The following is a 17,831-nucleotide window of genomic DNA, read 5'->3' as shown; positions in this document are numbered from 1 at the left end:
AATAAATTAATTCATAATTAAATATGATACTGCTGACTCTTTAAAAAAATAAAAAATACTATAAATAAATAATATAAAAAAATGTAATGTGTAACATAATGATAAAAAGAAAATTTAAATACATTTTTTAAAATAAAATTTAAAAATAATATATCAAAAATATTATCCTTTGAAAAACTAAAATACAAATAAAAGCATTATTACACATTATTGCAATGACAAAACAGGCCTTTGCTCCAGTTTGTACTCCAAAATAGAGACCAAAAAAAGCCAAATTGCCAACATATGGAGCCGCTTTCCTTCTGGTGGGAGCGTACAAGCGAAGCCAAACGGCTGTTGGATGTTTGACCTCGGATTTTCGGAGCTATGAACTTGACAACCTGCTCTCGTCTCATGACTGACTGTGCCACACACACAAACAATAGGATGCCTTTCAGCAGCAAAAAATAAAATAAAAATAAAAATAAAAAAAGAAGTCAATTAAAATAGACAAGCCACAGGCCCGCCTTTGTGTTGCTGAAAGCTGTTACGACATGCGAGGCCCTTCTATTTGTGGCAGCCGGCTCGCCCTGGGCCCTATTGCGTGATTTATACCCAAAATGCCCCTTCTCCGCCCCGGCCAGGCTTTGCGGTGAGCTGCGACTGGCACGCGACTTCTGCTATTTCCTCCCGCGCGATAGTAGCGTAGCGTGTACGGGGAGCGGCAAGAAGCGGCGCATCGGAGGACAAACGAGGTGAAAAAGGCGCTCGTGAAGAAGGCAACAAAGCGGAGGGAGGCCAACGCGGCGTGAAAGCAACAGACGACGGATTAGAGGAATGAAAGACTTTTTAATGACTTGTACGGACTCGTCGAGTCACTTTTTATTGACATAGCACACCAAATCATAACAGAATTTACAACAAACAACATGACAGGAGGGAGGGACAACAACTGCGCTCAATTGGGATATTTTCACTTAAGGGTGGATTCACTTTTGTTGCCAGGGGTTGAAGTTATTTGACTACTTTTCATTCAGTTTTATTTCTTCAGTGTTATGTCATGAAAACATGTAAATATGTGAAGGGTGTACTCACTTTGGTGAGAAGCTGTGGATACATCACATATGTATTTATACATTAGGGGTGTCAAAATGAGTGTGTTAATTTTGAATTTCCGGTAATTTCACGCCACTATTTTTTTTATTTATTTGTTTTTCAAATGTCCCCCTTACTTGGAAAGCTTGTACTGGGGGAATTCCGGTCGCAACGCAGCAAACGTCCACGTCAAAATTTAGCAGTAATAAATGTCATAGAATGCATATATTGGGCTGACTGGGGTCAAGTTGCATTTTACAATTTTAAAAATGTGGAGAATTTCACAATTTACTTCATCTTAAAGATTAGATAGCTCTTAACATGAAAAGAAAACTGCACTGAGCTGTCACCAAAATCTTACAAATGCAATTATGCCATCTAGTGGCAGAAAAATAACCTCAACACAAATTAATATCACGCTCGTTTTTTTACAGTACGGTACATCTTTTTAATCCATCCATTTTCTTGACCGCTTATCCCTCACAAGGGTCACGGGAGGTGCTGGAGCCTATCTCAGCCGGTTATGGCCAGTAGGCGGGGTACACCCTGGACTGGTTGCCAGCCAATCGCAGATCTTTTTAATTTTAACTCAATTTTATGAATTATTATTATGAAATTACTGTTTACCATGACGTGGGTCAGCACGGTGGACGAGTGGTTAGCACGTCCGCCTCCCATATTGAGTCCAGGCTCCAGTAACATTTGTGATTAATTGTGAGTTAACAATTGAAGTCATACGATTAATTATGATGAAAAAATGTAATCGCCTGACACCCCCTAGTATACGTATATATTAGGGTTGTGCATCTTTCCAATACGTATGTTAATGACAATGTAATGACAAAAAAAAAAAAAATCACATTAGGAATTAAAATTCAAACTCAGAGGGACATACTTCCTCTTATATTGAAATTAAATACTAAAGTTGACAATGAATTGTAGCACATGACCTCCATGACATCCCCTTACTGGTCACATCATCTCGTGACATCCAATGAAACATTTGGTCTTCTCAATAATAACAATCCTCATTGAGAAATGCTCCTAATATTTTTCTGGTCTTATTTAGCTCCAAGGAGTGCACACACATAAATATGCGTATTCATCAGTGGCTTGTGTTGCAACAAGTCATGAGCGATGCGCATCAATGGCGGAGGAAAAAAGGTACAAAGTCTCCCGCGGCAGCCGGGTGCCACTCATGCGCTTATTCAAAAGCTCGGTTGGATGTCATAACGCGCTTGTTTACCTTTTTTTTTTTTTCTTTTTAAAGCATGAAGGGAACATATGGGTTACCTGAGCCTGGTTTGAGTCATCTGCATCCAGCGCGCTCGCCCGCTTGCGTGTCGGCAAGACCTTTGAAAACAACACCGACCACAACAACATCGTCGACATCATCAACCCGGTTGACAAACAGCAGCACGTGTTGGACGCGTTCACGTTGTTGTCCTGTCCCACGTTTGGCCTTTTTTTTTTGCCAGTACGACTCGAAAACACACGCCTCCGCTTTGTTTGTCGGGATGTGGGATTTCCCTAAATAGGGATGTAACGATATCCAAACATCACGATACGATATTGTCACGATACGATAATTATCACGATATTGTGGGGGCATTGGCGATATTTAATAAAAGATCACAATATTGTAAAAAAGAGAGCTCATACTAAAAGAAAAAAGAACAATATTGTGCTTTTGTAGATAACAGCAATGCATATAAACTACCTACAATCTCTAATAACAATATTGAGCCACTTACTTGCTAATGCAAGCACACATTGATCGCTTCACAAGCAAATTAGGTTCCCCTTCATCTGACAATTAGCATAGATTTTAAACATAGAAGGCCAAAACATCCCTAATGAAAATTAAATTGCACTAATAAACTAGCCACTAGAGGGTGCTAGAACTGCACAAATGGACATCAACCTGACTTTTTTAACAAATGTGTTCCTTTTAAATATTGTGAACATAACGATGACGATATTATGGCAGTTTTAATATTGCGATATCACGATATTGCCCTTATCGTGACATCCCTATTGCTAAATATATTATTTATCCTCTGCCAATTTGACTAATATTACTGCAGTACTGAGGAGCTAAGAGAGGAGCTGAGTCTTAAATTTGCCAGGTATCCGCTGATTTTGGTTTGTAAGTTGCATGTTGCACTCTTGAGTCCAATTTCGGCGAATATTTACTGAAAGTAAATATGCATCTCGTGAATGGGGAAAATTATTTACTCCGACTTTTTGATCCCCTCCTTCCGCGCGACTATTGAATGGCGCTCATGTGGAGTGAGTGGGAACGCTGGGCAGGGCGCGTTTGACTCACTTCAAGTCTAGACTGCGAGCAAGAAAGTGTTTTGAATTCATTCCCATTCCCGTGTGGGTTTTGTCCTCCTTTTTATTGTCTTTGCTCAGCCGCCTCAAAAGGATGACACATTTTCATACGTTTTCTTTTCTTCCGCCATAATGGCAATTCTTCTCACTGTGATCATTTATTATGACACCAGTGGGTGTTGCTTCACGGGATTAAAGCAGGAGGCTGTTTTGGTCAAGTCCTGCGAGTCACGTTCAAAGTATGCGAAACTGAGCGATGTCGCCGTGGCAACCGCGGCGGCGTGAGTGGGCGGTAACACCTGCACGATTACGGCGGAGTTTGACGAACGTGAATGGGAATGAAAGTGGCCGGGTCACTTTATTAGGTACAATTCAAAATACAAATAGTAAAACGAGTTCTCAGTACAAACTACAAGCACAGTGATGAACTCGTCTCAAAGTCTCGCTGAAGTCAGAAAGACGAACATTTTGGTAAAAAAATAAAGGAGTAGGGCGGCTACAATAAAATGTAATTGCACATCCTCTACAGTAGGTGGCAGTGGTGCTCCCATTGTCAGCACGTGCGCAGGGAGCATGCACAATGTTAATAAAATTTTTCACCAGATTCAACTAAATAGCTGATTATTTCCCCCTAAAAACATTATCAAAGAAAGCCAAAGTTTCTGACACTGTGAAAGTACCCTGAATGCACCATTTTGCTTGCGTAGCATTAGCAACTAGCACGTGTGTAGCGTATGTCATTCTGTTGCCACGAAGCGTTTCTTTAAGCTGTTTGATGACACCGCAGTTGGGAGTTAACTGAATGACATCCACTGTACAAAACACGCTTCATTTTTTAAAACATCGCTAGCGTAGCACAAACAGGAAGTTAGCAAATGCTAACAGGGAGTTAGCATCGACTTTGGGGAGGGTTTTTCCTTCAATAAGTTGTAACGGTACATGTATATATATATATATATATATATATATATATATATATATATATATATATATATATATGAATAGTATGGTAAAAACTCCACCCGCTCCAAAATACATGTGTGCTTTCTCTTGTGGTAATTGAATCAGCCAGTTTCTCTTGTGTGTTCTGTTAATGACTCAGAGAGGAACAAGAAGGGCTTGCCGGCCCCATGCTGGTTGGCTGTAGGTGGGAGGGAGAGGTGCGGGGTTGGCGGCGGTGGGGCGGCGTGCTGGTACGGTAATATTCGGGGACAAGGCGGGGGCACGATGCCAGCGAATTAGAGAGGCGGCCCGCAGGAGACGTTTTAATTTGCGCTGCCATGTGCACAGGCATGCGCCTCGGCTCCTCTCATTAAGGCCGGCCGCCGTCTTCTGAGAAACGGCGACCAGTCAAGACTGCCGAGCGACAGGCAAACGCTCACTCAACCTATTACATGCTTATTTCCTTACTGCTTTTCTGTAGTGGCTTCAGAAAGTAAGCTGTGTTTTTAGAGCCGTTTGTTATTTAGTGAGCAGCGGTGCATTTAAAAAAAAGAAACAAAAAAAGAAAAAACTTAAGTGCTTTCTAGGTAACTTTGTGAAGGCTTGGGGTGAGGGCAAAGAGGGCAGGTCAGGTAACAAGAATTCGCATTTGGTTATGTAAGTTGCTTTTTAAAAAAAACGTATTGTAGATAATGTATCTGTCAAAACAAATATTAAATAAATATGAAATCAACAGTACGTTTGTTTACATTAATATTGCATTTTTAAAAAGGCCAACATTTTACCATTAGGTGTTAGTTGGTACTGGTATTATTATGCAAATAAATATTTTCATTCAATCATTTATTCTCCAAACTTTTTATCTGCACGAGAGTTGCAGACCATACACAGTAAATATTTTATATTTTTAAATATTAGATTTGCTTTTAAAATGTCAGCAATAGCTTATTTATAATCAATAATAGTCAGTAAGCTGAAGAATAAATAAATCAAGTTCAAGTGTCGTCCTAATGAATTGGTCAATAGTAAATCAATATTGCTATTATTAGTTTTTAATTAGTTTTATTTTGTTGTTCTTTTCATTTCTGTATACTGTATTTAAAAAAAAAAAAGAGTTAATTATCATGCAAACAAATTAATTTCCATGACTTCATCATTTTATTTATAATTTAGCTTTTTTTTTTTACTTCTTTATTTAGTCTTTATTACCTCCAACAAGGAGAAATTTTATTATCCAGATATTTTTTATGCATTTATTTTTGCTTTTCTGAAAATCATTAACAACAAAATATCTGCATTATTTTTTTGTTACATTGTCTTTCATTTCTCACAGTATTGTTTTTTTTCCCCGTATTTATTTATTTATTTTTGTATTTTACTATTATTTATATATCGTTATATAGCAGGAGGAAAAGGCGAATAAAAAAAAAATAGAATTGTCACTGTTAAAATGCTTTGTTTTGCCTCAGGCCATTTTGAAGCAACATTTGAACATTATTCAACAGACAAATGAAGCCAACCACTTTGTGATATCGCCCTAAAAGAAACGAAACGACTGCGGCAATGAAATGTAACCAACATTCTGCATATCCCGTGCACGAGGCGCGATGCAGGTTTGTAAGCATCTGCCAACTAATTGGGCCACATTAACCTCCCCGTCTGCGATTATGATCTCATCATCGTGGAGACGATGGCGAGGCTGGCTCGGGTCCGGCGGGATGCGCCGCCGCGTCTCAGCTGACTCGGCCAGGAGGGAAAACGCCTCGTCGTCTCCGTGGCGACAGATTCGTGCCACAATCCACAAGACAGATTTTTTATTTTTTATTTTTTTTAAAACATAAACCGCACACTAATCATTTGTTTTTGTGTAGGCTATTGACAGTTTTCTCATCATAATAATGGCAAAAAGTCACATGGTAAAAAAATATACAGTATTATAGTGTACTGTAAAAAGTGTAAAGGGAATGAGCTGCCTCTCATTAGTTTGGCGATGCTAATTAGCACTCAGAATCCCACAGGAAGACAAAAGCGAGTCCAAAAGGACGTCCACAGTGTGTGATACATGCTCGCAAAAGTGCTTTTTCTTTCTTCATGGAAGAGACACGCTACATTTATGACATTATACAGGTCAAGTTGATTGATTTTAATAACAATAAGGCTTGGGAAAAGGGGATTATTAGGTGGGGCAAAGCGGACCCATCGGGGTCAGAGAGAGTTGAAGGGAAAACAGGACGCGAGAGGTTGCAAATGTCAAACATTTACAAAGACAGCTTCTCGACAAATGTTATCAACAATGGCGCCTCTGTTTGGAAGCTCGTTACAATAAGAGCAACGTATCCCGAAATATCTTACGTAACTCAGCAGCTCACAGGCATGGCTTGACAGAACCACGGAAGTAAGTCTCAAAAAGAAGCCGTCACAATAACTCTTTGTCAATAGTTTGACTTCAGGACGAAAAGAAATCGCAGTTAGCAATGTAGGGAAGAGATAGTTAACAATGAGGGAGGGCTAGTCAGGGTGAGTAAGGGGAGGTTAAGGTTAGGAGAGAAGTTAGGGTTGTGGTATAGTTAGTTGTAGGGGTGTTAAAAAAAAATCGATTCGGCGATATATCGCGATACTACATCGCGCGATTCTCGAATCGATTCAATAAAAAAAATCGATGTTTTTTTTTTTTTTTTTTTTTTTTTTTTTTAAGAGCTCAGAATTGTTCATTCGGTAGTCTTACCGATTCAACGTCTTATCATCATTGCCTTTTTTTTTTTGTGTGTGTGTGAATCGATTTTTAAACTTCCATTTTTAATGGAAAAATATTCAACAAAACGTCTGACTTCGGGTTAGGATTCACACCTTGAGCATGGAAGAATGTTATATGAACGGAACATTAAGCCTTAATATTTTATTTTAATGCTGTTCAAACATGAAAAAGATTACAACCTCCATAAGACTGAAATTTCAGATAAATAAATAATACATTTTCATATAAATCTTACACTCTACAAGCGTACTGATTAGTATTTTCTAAATTTGAATGAAAAAAAATCGCAACAATCGACTTATAAATTCGTATCGGGATTAATCGGTATCGAATCGAATCGTGACCTGTGAATCGTGATACGAATCGAATCGTCAGGTACGAGGCAATTCACACCCCTAGTTAGTTGTAAAGTTTAGGGGGTCAATTATGTCAGGGTTGTGTCATACACAATGAAAAGAACTTGGGTCCAACCCATAGAATGTGCCAAGTACCAGATTCCAAGTCTGAATTCCAACAAAAAATTCCAAATCCAACTTCATTTCCAACATTTATTGGAATTGAATAGTCCCAAGTTCAAAAGTCTCCAAAAAGTTGGAACCGAGAGTGGAATTGGGTGCCCAGGGTCGACATCAACCACATATGTGAGCGGCAGCCCACACGGACGCCAGGGGGGCCCGAGATCTCCTATGGTTTGGGTTTTTAGACCTCCAGAGTACCGACCCTCCGCGGTGCATACACAAAAACGGGCCATCAAACGGCGGGTTGAAAAAATAATCGGGCCATGCACCCCAAAATTGCGAAGAGGGGGTGAAGCAACACCTCCTATTCAGGGTTAGTTTTTTGCAGCTTAATGAGGGGCATCTGTTCAATGGAAATGTACAAATGCCCATTTTTTAATAACACCAGGTGACCAATGTGCGCACAGTAGAAGGAGCAGCACAATGTCCATTGCAGTGATGCAAAAAAAAAAAAAAAAAAAAACGTGTCCAAAACTGCGACATTGCATGTTTATATTTTCTTACCAAAATATGTTGTAATTAGGTGTGTCAGCCAATTAAAAATTTTTATCGGAATTGAATCGCATGACTTCAATAGTTAAATCACAAATTTCAAAGTGGAAAACATATTAAACTAAATAGAAATATGTACCTTTTAGTCATTGATACAGTAATTTCATAATTCATAAAACAGAGTTAAAATTAAAAAGATGTACTGTACGGGAAAAAAAGTGTGATATTGATTTGTGTCGAGGTCATTTTTCTGCCACTCAATGGCATTTGTAAGACCTTGGTGACAGCTCAGTGTATTTTTCTTTTCATATTAAGAGCTATTTTGAAAATTGCAAAATACACTTTCCGGACACGCAATGCACGCGGTGTGAATTGCACTCCGTGTGGAAGCCGTACGGAAAACGCACCACGTACTTTCCGCAGTCAGTGTGAATTGGTCTTAAGGGGCGCTCATTTAAAAAAAAAAAAAAAAGCTTAACAAAGTTAGTGGTGTGAAAGGAACTTTAAATGAACTCAAAATTAGCGCACAAATTTTGACACACCACTAGTTGTAATAATGTTTTTGGTGAGGCTGGAATGGAGCGATGTCATTCCCATTCATTTCAATGGAAAAAGATGATTTCGGATGTCAATACTTCCAGTTACACGCGTGGTCACGACACGGCTTTACTTTGTAAATTTTACGAGACGAACACGGGAATTGTGAGATTCAAACGAGTCTCAGTGTTGCGAAACGCGGCCTGCGAGCTTCGTCAAAGATGTCTGCTGCGCAAGTCGGCGGTGAGTGACCACCTGGCCGCCCTCCCACCACCCTCCGGGAGCTCCTCCAGCTCCGGCCGTCAATCAGCGGGGCCTGACACAACACAGCCTGCTGGGCAACCTGCTCGGGGCCCGGCGCGGCGGGAGGTCTGCGGACACCTGCGACCCGTGATGGGAAAACAGACCGGCTTCAAGGTGGCGAGATGTTTTGCTTTCCACCTGCTCGTGACACCAGATCCGCGTCAAAACCTCAAGCATCGGGCCCGACTCCCACGCTTGCAGCTACGCCCGGCGCAATGCGACAGCCGGCGGTTGGCGCCGATCCGCAGACTTCAACTTGACATTTTTTGACTTGCTCAACAAACACCATGTCAACAAAACTGAGATATCCTAACAGCGGACTGCCAATCCTGACATCACTCAATAGAAATCCATGACGATGTCATGCATGCGGAAATGGGCGCCATTTTGGCAGTATAGAAAACACGTCTGCCACTTTGAGTAAACTGCAAACTCTACACTTGAACAATGATTGACAGCTGTCGAGAAGAGGCGAAAAAAAAGGATTGCGCATTCTCAGGGCTACCAAAAAAAGGAATCAAAGGATCACAGCAGCCATAAATAAAAAGGGTGAACAACAAGACATTGATTGTGTAACTATCACTTCATATCAGGTGAGTCAATTACTGAATTAGTCACGCAATTAGTTACGTAGATGTAGCTCGATTGTATAGTTATTACATGACGGCAAAAGACGTGATCGGGCACTTTGCACTTTCACGGTGACTGAATCAGCAGATGCTAACTTGATGAAGCAGGCTAACTACAGGCAAGTTAGCACACGCAAAATGTGGGTGAAATCATCCGTTTTGTTCGTTTGTGCTGCTACGGTTGAATAGATATTACACAGTTGAATTTAATAACCGAACAGCACCATAAAGCCTTTTTACGGCATCAATGACGGCGGCGTTGGCCGAATTAACAGATGCTACGTCGCTAACGTACCTAAATAACGCTGCCGAGACTTGCGTGAAACTGCTAACTTCGATAGCATTTTGACCACACATAAAGGGGAAATAAATACGGATTGTACAAACTTGTAAAACCTTTGTAAGATCAGATTTGAAATCACTCACCCGCAACAGAGGATGTCATTCCATGTTAGCAGCATCGCCAAGTTTAACAACAAATACTCCTGACGTTTCATTGGCAATCCAACCTGTACGGATGACGGCTAAACGCTAGTTTTATCCCTCCTCGTCATTGTTCGTCCATTAACGCGGTGCCGTCACTTTCCTGCCTTGCGCGTTCAGAGAAATGGTCACGTGACGTCCGGATCGCAACTACTTTGTAGAACTCATCCAAATAAAGGTTTTACCCCAGAAACCGACAAGTGCCAAACACATTTTAGTGCCGCATGAAACAGTCCATGAGAGATCGTGTCATGAAACATCCAGAAACTACACTTGAAGTAAGATTATCGATTGTTTTCAAAATGAGTATTTTATTTGTTTCACTTATATTAGCTGGGATTCTCAGACTTGCTCAGAGATGCTTGAATGTTTGAAGTCTTCGGTTTTTCAATGGGTTGGTGCTAGAGACTTAGGGGTCGAGGATTCGTGGCTAGGGTTGGGATGGGGATAAGCATATGTTTGGGTTCGGTTTTCCACATTCAGAAAACGTAATTTTACGGGTAGGATAAGGGTTGCGGTTAAGGGGGGCTAGGGTTGTCCATCTCAATGCTAAATACGGACACCAAATACTTCTTAACATTTTAGCTTCTCATGATGGACAATCTCAACCATGCTCCAAAGCAAACTGTCTTTCGGCCCGCGCACACGGAAACACTTGGTTGGCGATGTCTCAGGTGTTACAGTTAATATTGATGTCATCCCATGCGAGAATGCAAGGCGCAAGAAAACAGGCCTGTCCCGTAACGGTGGGACCGCGCTCCGACAAGTCCGGACAAGGCCCCTTGTTCTGTAGCCTCGACGCCCTCCCGGGGGCGGCGCAAATGGGAGCTTGGGTCGGGCTCCCGTGGGTGCTCCAGCCGAGGAGCAGGTGGAAAGCTGAGAAGAGCCTTGTGATTCCCACGGCTCATCACAAGCCAGTCGGTGCGATACGGAGTGGCGCCGTGTGACTTTGTAATGCGTAGATGCTTCATTTAAAGGGACAGTTTCACACATGTTGGATTCATGCCACGTTTAAGACGAGTGGGAATTTCTGATCGCCGATAGAGACAACTTACTCGTTCAATTTGGAAATTCTTATGTGCTGCAGTCATGAACCATCACGTAAAATAAGTATGCATAAGAACGATTTTACATCTACTGTGTGCCGTTATAGCACATAAAAGCATATTTTGTCTGTTTTTTTTTTCTCCCATTTCCTGCCACACAGTCCAATCCCCCCACACGTAATAATTTCCTGCCATTCCATCAATTTTTTTTTCTCATTTCCCAACATTTGACAAGTTTCGCTCCCAATTACTTACCATTCATTTATATATAGATTTTTTTTTTCCATTTGCTGTCATGGCAGGGTTAAGTTTGAGTTCATGACCTGTTAAGTTGGGTTCATGACCGTGAGGTCAAGTGTCTGTTTTGAACTGATGTAAACTAGCATCTAGTTTCAACTGGTTTTAGGCTTATGTGATGTTATGTGATGTCAGGAATCTTTAATCCCTTTATCTGGTCAACAGCCAATCAGGTAATTCCACGTCAGTCCGGTTACCCACATGTCTAGACACAACCAATCAGATCAATTCCTTGTCAAGATAAGCCTCCTGAGAAGTGCGTGTCTTTGTCGGATTATTACTTCTGTTACCACTGTCCCTCTGTGCAACTCTCTTTGTTTCCCGTCTAGTCAAGTTTGTTCCATGCCTCTCGATGTAAATAGTTCAAATCTGATTTGTGTCTGCGCTTTTGGGATCCAACCTCAGCTCATGACATTTCCTGCCATTAAATTTGAATTGTTTCCCCATTCCTAGTATGACCTTTTTCACCACATTTCCTGGTATTTTGTCAGTTTTCCTTGACATTTCCTACAATCTCTCATTTTTCATACTTTTACAATTCACAGATTTTCCCCCATTTCCTACAACTGATTCCTATTATTCAAATTTCCTCCTGTTTTTACTGTTAGATGTAGCAATTGAATTGATACATATTTACCAAACTTTTATTGATTTAATCACACGATGACCTTAAAGTTACCCGAGGTAATATTTGTGTGCATGGAAACATTCTAAAACAAGGAAAGATTTTATAGTTGTGGATATAACTCAAGAGACAGAAGAACCAGGAGACAGATGGACGATGCGACAAACAAATGTGATGTGACCGCATTGCTGAATAGGAACAAAGAGTACAGTGGCCCGAAAGGGACAAAAGGCGGGAATGACGTTGAGCTCAGTCACTTACTAGTCACCATGTTGACTTTACTAAGAAAACACCCAAAGTGATTTTTTGAAAATACATTTTCAGCGAGCAGCGAGTCGGATTAAAGCAAGATGAGAGCAAAAAAAAATGTAAATGCGACAGCAGTTGCAGTCTCGAGTGGTCTGTTTCGCTGACTCATGGTTGGTCGTCGCCCACAAACTAAAAACTCAGACTCTTGTTTCCACGGCAACCATCATTTAGACGTTCCGAAACAACAATTAGACAGTTGCCTCCCAGCATCATAGACACAATTTTGGCCGGTTGCCTTGGAGGCGCGATACGGTGACATTTGCTATCGAGCCGACACAAAGCACAAGAAAGAACCTGCGTACATAATACGCTATGGGTAAAGGAAAAAATAATACTTTTTTCAACACTAAATTAAAACTTAAAATATTGTAATTATAATGTTTTGAAAATTCCCTCTTTATTGCGCTTTTCAGGATTTTTGCTGAAGAAAAAAAACTGATTCGGTGTGACAGGTACGGTTCAGATTCTTATCTTATGTCCTTCTTGAAGTCAAATACGGCTTCCGATTTGTTCATTAATCGCTCAGTCTCTTAGTTACCTTGTCAGTTGGCTGTTAGCTGTTTAGTCCTTTAGTAACCAAGGTAGTCAAATGGTTAGTTTTGATTAATCTGTTCGTTTATGACTTCATCTGTTAGTAAAATGTTTCGTCATTCAGTTAGGCGGATGGTGGGTCAGTTAGTTGGTGACTAGTTAGGTAGGCCATCAATTAGTTAGTGGGTCAGTTGGGATGCTAGTTAGTCAAGTCGTTGCTATTTTGGTAGCGTGTTGTCACTTACTTTAATTGGTCAATCAGTTAGTTGGTCAGTCAATTTTCCAGGTATGCTAGTTAGTTAGTTAGTTAGTTAGTTAGTTAGTTTAAGGTCAGACATTTAAACAGTCAAGCATGAGTTATATGTTAGTGAGTTTAATTGGTCAGCCTGTTAGCTGGTCAGTTAGCTATTAACTGGCATGCTAGTTAGTGATTGGTTATTTAGTTGGTCAGTAATTTAGGTGTTAACAGTAAATACAATACTAACAGTATGAAAATGGCATCATTGGTTTGCTAATTGCTAAAAATGAATGAATTTTCCAAACCTTACAAGTATTTTTTTTTTTTTAGTAATTTTCTCTTATTATTAATTTGAAGACAGTTAGCATGGATATGATCAACATTTGTATGAATCAAACCCACCGCTACACTGGTGGGGAAAAAAAGTGGCTCACACACACGCCCGCTCACACACGCACGCACGCGGTCATCAATCACACGGCGTTAAAAACAAATCAAGTTTTTATGAAAGGCTTTCAGGTTTTTATCTGACTTCCAACTGGGGGGGTCAAAGCGGGCTTCCTGGTTCGTAATCAACGCGGGGGCAACGGCGCACGTCCGACGCGGCGGAGAAAGTCGCGACCTTTCGCTCGCATGAATGGCAGGAAACGTCTGCGCGGCCGTGCCAGCAGCGTTCCAGTGGCTACGCGAGGCAACCGACGGCGCGGTACAAAAAGAGTTGACCGCGCCACTTGATTTTCAAGTGAACTGTAGAAGCCTCCGAGCGAGGGCCCCGTCTGGCTCTCAGGAGCCCCCTGCAGGCGGCCGGCTTGTTGGGACAGCTGCTGGGATGGATGGATGATCTGCAGCCTCTCTGCGGGCTCCCTGATTCATTTTCTCAGTCAACAGCACAAACTTGCACCGCGGCCACAATGCAGTCAGGCGTGACTCATTTGGACATTTCGGTGATTACCACACACCCACACAATGAAAAGAGTGATAGTGTGCCATCATTTTCCTCTGTCTGTTTTCTTTGCTGTCTTTTCCGCAATAATTTGTTACGTAGGCTACCTGGTTAGTTAGTCCGTTAGTCAATCAGTCGGATGGTTGCTCATTTGCTTATTTAGCTAGTTCAAAATAAAAGGCAACTTAATATTATTATTTCAGTACTTAACTATTATTTGCTCGCTTACCTAATTTGTTGGTCTGTTGCTACTTGTTGAATGCTTTCAAATCAGTTATCGACATACTGATTTTAACCGGTTAACTCTTTGACTGCCAAAAACGTTTAATAACGTTTAGTAAAATCACGATGTATGCTGCCATAAACGGGAAATGACGTCATCTACGTTTTATTTTTATTTTTTCTTAAATGGATGGAGCAACGTCTAAGTGCAGCGCTGCCTGGTCAATGGGTTGTGGAATCAAAAACACCACCTAACTATGGCCAGCAGATGGCAGCATTGTGTCTCTTTTCAATGGGCTGTTGGTGTATGGAATTACAATGACATGTGACAGAATCTGATGAATGCTCGTAATCAGCGAAATTGCACTGTGGGGGTTGTTGTTTTTTTGTTTTTGTTTGTTTGTTTGTGTGGCAGTAAAAGAGTTAATTGCTTTATTGGTCAGTTAGTTGCTAGTAGGTGATTGGGTTCGTTGGCTAGTTAGTAATAGTAGGTGACCTAATGTTAGCTACTCAGTTATGTAATTTGTTAGTCAGTAAGTAATTACTTTATTAGATACTAGTTAGTAGATTGATCTAGCTAAGTAGATAGCTACTAAGTAATGGACAGACATTTGTTGGCTAGTTGGTTAGTTAGTATTTTAGGTACTTATTGCTAGGTTACTTAATTTGCTGGTCAGGTACTCGTTGGTTTTTAATACGTATTTTAGTCAGTAGTTTGGTTTGTTATTTTTGCAACTTGTTGGTTTAATTACAAATCTGTCACTCAGTCACTAATGGTTCACAAAGTCAGTTGGTTTGTTTTCTAGTATGTGGTTGATAAATTGGTTGTTATTAGTTAGTCTGTGATTTAGTTTAGTTGTTAATCTGTTGGTTATTGAGTGAGTGGTGAGTTAGTTGGTTTGGCAGTGTTTTTTTTTTGTTTTGTTTTTTAACCCATCCATCCCTTGATTGTTATTCTGTTGGTTAATAAATGAGCTAGATGGTTGATTGGTTTGTTAGTTGGTTTTTCAGTCAGTCCATTAGCCAGTCAGTAAGTCACTCAGTCAGGTGGTATGTCAGTTAGTCATCACTTGGTTAGCTGGTTAGTAATTATGTTAGTGAGTCAACTTCTTTGTAACATTCTTGGTTAGTTCGGTAGCAGTAGTGGGGGGTTATTTTGTTGCTGTTCTAGTCATCTTAATGTGGATTAGTTTAGTGGTTAGTAGTTGAGTTCTTCGACAGTAATTGATTGATTAGTCATTAGTCTTCGGTTGGTTTTCGGTTGTTCTACCAGTAATTTTCTGTAGTTAGTTGATTGCTTATTAGGTTATTTAGTCAATTTGGTTTAGGTCACTCCTGAGTGAGACAACAACTAAAAATATGTTTTAGGGAACAAATGTGTGTCCCCATGACATGGAGACGGGGGACATGTGACACACGTGTGCGACGTCTTGAAATAGAACGAACGAAATGTTGATCTCCCGTGGGCGTCGCCACATGACACAAGTGTTGCGCAACTAAGACACGAACAGAAGTGAAGGACTTTGGCATGAATCACAGCACCAGTGACCTACTTTTAATTGTATCAAGTCCCGCTCAAAGCGTCGCTAAAAAGGAAATCATGATTGTACACATATAGAGATACAGTACATGAAAGCACCTGTTTCCATAATAAAGAAAACCTGGTGATACATTTCTATTGGATGGCATTTTAATGATGCAAGTTCACCTAATGTAGTTAGCATGTTGATACTTTTTGTGACAGCTTATAATTTCAAAATTTCACTTAAAAAAAGTGATTAGGCAACCACTCTATAATTATCTTCACCTGTAACATATGAGGTTTGGGTATGTGTTTCTTTTTACACAAGTGATTTTTATGTATGTTGAGACAGATGGGCAGCTGGATGTTTTTTTTTCTTTTTTTTTCTCCCCTTTTCTTAAGTAGTTAGTTTTTATTTTTTATTAATATAAATGTGCAGATGCATACTACTTTCTTTATTATTGGAATTTGTACTGTACTATTCTGTTCTCTGCTCAATAAAAAATATGTTAACAAAAAAAAAAGTGATTAGTGTCATCATTCATTTTGTAATCAATATTATTATTATTATTATTATTATCGTTATTCGTTTAGGAATAACAGTTATAGCATGACAAATCGTTTTTCAACAACTATTATTATTAGTGAATTTGCTTTTAACGTATACCTACATATTTTTGTGTACTTTCTTTTTACATGACCTCTGACATATATTTTTGATTAGGGCTAATTATGTGTCACTGGGAAAATATTGGTCAGACACCCCCCAATCCCCACCCCATTGACTAACGGCGTCATCGTTCCTTCACGACGATGAATTACGGGGGCCCAGATTTAAGGTGCAACCACCCATGACCAGGCAGAAGCATCTGGATGGGTCTGATGTTGACCACGTTATTGCCACTCCCATATAAAAAAAAACAACAAAAAAACACACGACTATGATGCTAATGAGAAGCGTACACAGTTGTAGGTGACTCACATTTGCCATTTGCATCAATAATGACGACGACAGTACGGGCGTGGGAGTGGCCACGCGCTGACTCAGCGCTCCGCAAACAGCTCAGCTCGTCATAAAGCACATTAAGCCCGTTTGGAAACGGGGCAACGTCTTGAGGGCCTCACGGACGCCAAACAAATCTCATTCATGGAGATAATAATAGTGATCAACTTTTGATTGACACGCTCAGAGAGAGATTCAGTCAACATTCTGCTCGTTATTGTGGTTGTCACAAGAGTCAGCACATTGTCGACATTGTCTTTCCAAGGCGTTGGCCGATGAAAAGCACACATCTTGAACTGCTGCTGTCAAAAGTAGACTACATTCAATGACGTATTAAAAGATATACAAAGCATATTACAAAATTACAAACTAATTACTACCAGGTGATTACTTCCAGATAACTGCCAGTTAGGTTATTGTGTGGGTGCTTATCAGTGCTGGACTGGCACAAAAAAAAAAAAAAAAAAAAAAAAATCAGCCCTGGCGTTTCAACTTAGACCGGCTGCACGTGTGCGTGCACGTGTAGGCGCACGCACATGCTCGCAAACCTCCTCTGTAACTGAGAAGTCATTATTTGTCATAATGCATCCGAGGGTTGCTCGATTATGAACAAAATATTCATCGCGATTAATTTGGTAATAATTGAAATCATACAAAACAAGAAAATGTTTAAACATGTAAAAAAAACAAAAAAAAACACTATAATTATGCAAGTTCCTTTTGGACCAAACAAGATTTAAATTAGTCATTTTAAGATTAAAAAAAGGTGCAAATATATAAATTTAAACAACTCAAAATTAGTATTAATAGTAGTGCTGTCAAAGTTAAAGCGTTAACTAATTAATTAATCACAAAAAATATCACATTATGTATTAATGCAGATTAATGGCACTATTAATTTTGACCACAGATTATCCTTTAGCTTTAACTACATGCATTAAAGTGAAGCATTTAATAAATGTTTGTGTATGACATTCAGAATATTTGTTCATGTCAAAATATTGGGATCATTTTCCCCCCATTTT

General features: G+C 39.9%; 1 protein-coding gene across 1 annotated transcript in view; it reads right to left on the bottom strand.

The window, feature by feature from the left end:
• Nucleotides 1-615: 615 nt before the first annotated feature.
• cog6 (component of oligomeric golgi complex 6) overlaps nucleotides 616-17,831 on the bottom strand; it is a 113,176-nt gene continuing 95,960 nt past the window's right edge. Inside the window, exon 20 of the mRNA XM_077540537.1 lies at nucleotides 616-2,427. The gene's annotated coding sequence lies outside the window, so the exon portion shown is untranslated. The remainder of the gene's footprint in view (nucleotides 2,428-17,831) is intronic.

The sequence above is a fragment of the Festucalex cinctus genome, chromosome 13 (genome assembly GCF_051991245.1).
Source record: "Festucalex cinctus isolate MCC-2025b chromosome 13, RoL_Fcin_1.0, whole genome shotgun sequence".
Lineage (NCBI taxonomy): Eukaryota > Metazoa > Chordata > Actinopteri > Syngnathiformes > Syngnathidae > Festucalex > Festucalex cinctus.
The sequence above is the reverse complement of the archived record's forward strand: the minus strand, read 5'-3'. Positions and strand labels throughout refer to the sequence as shown.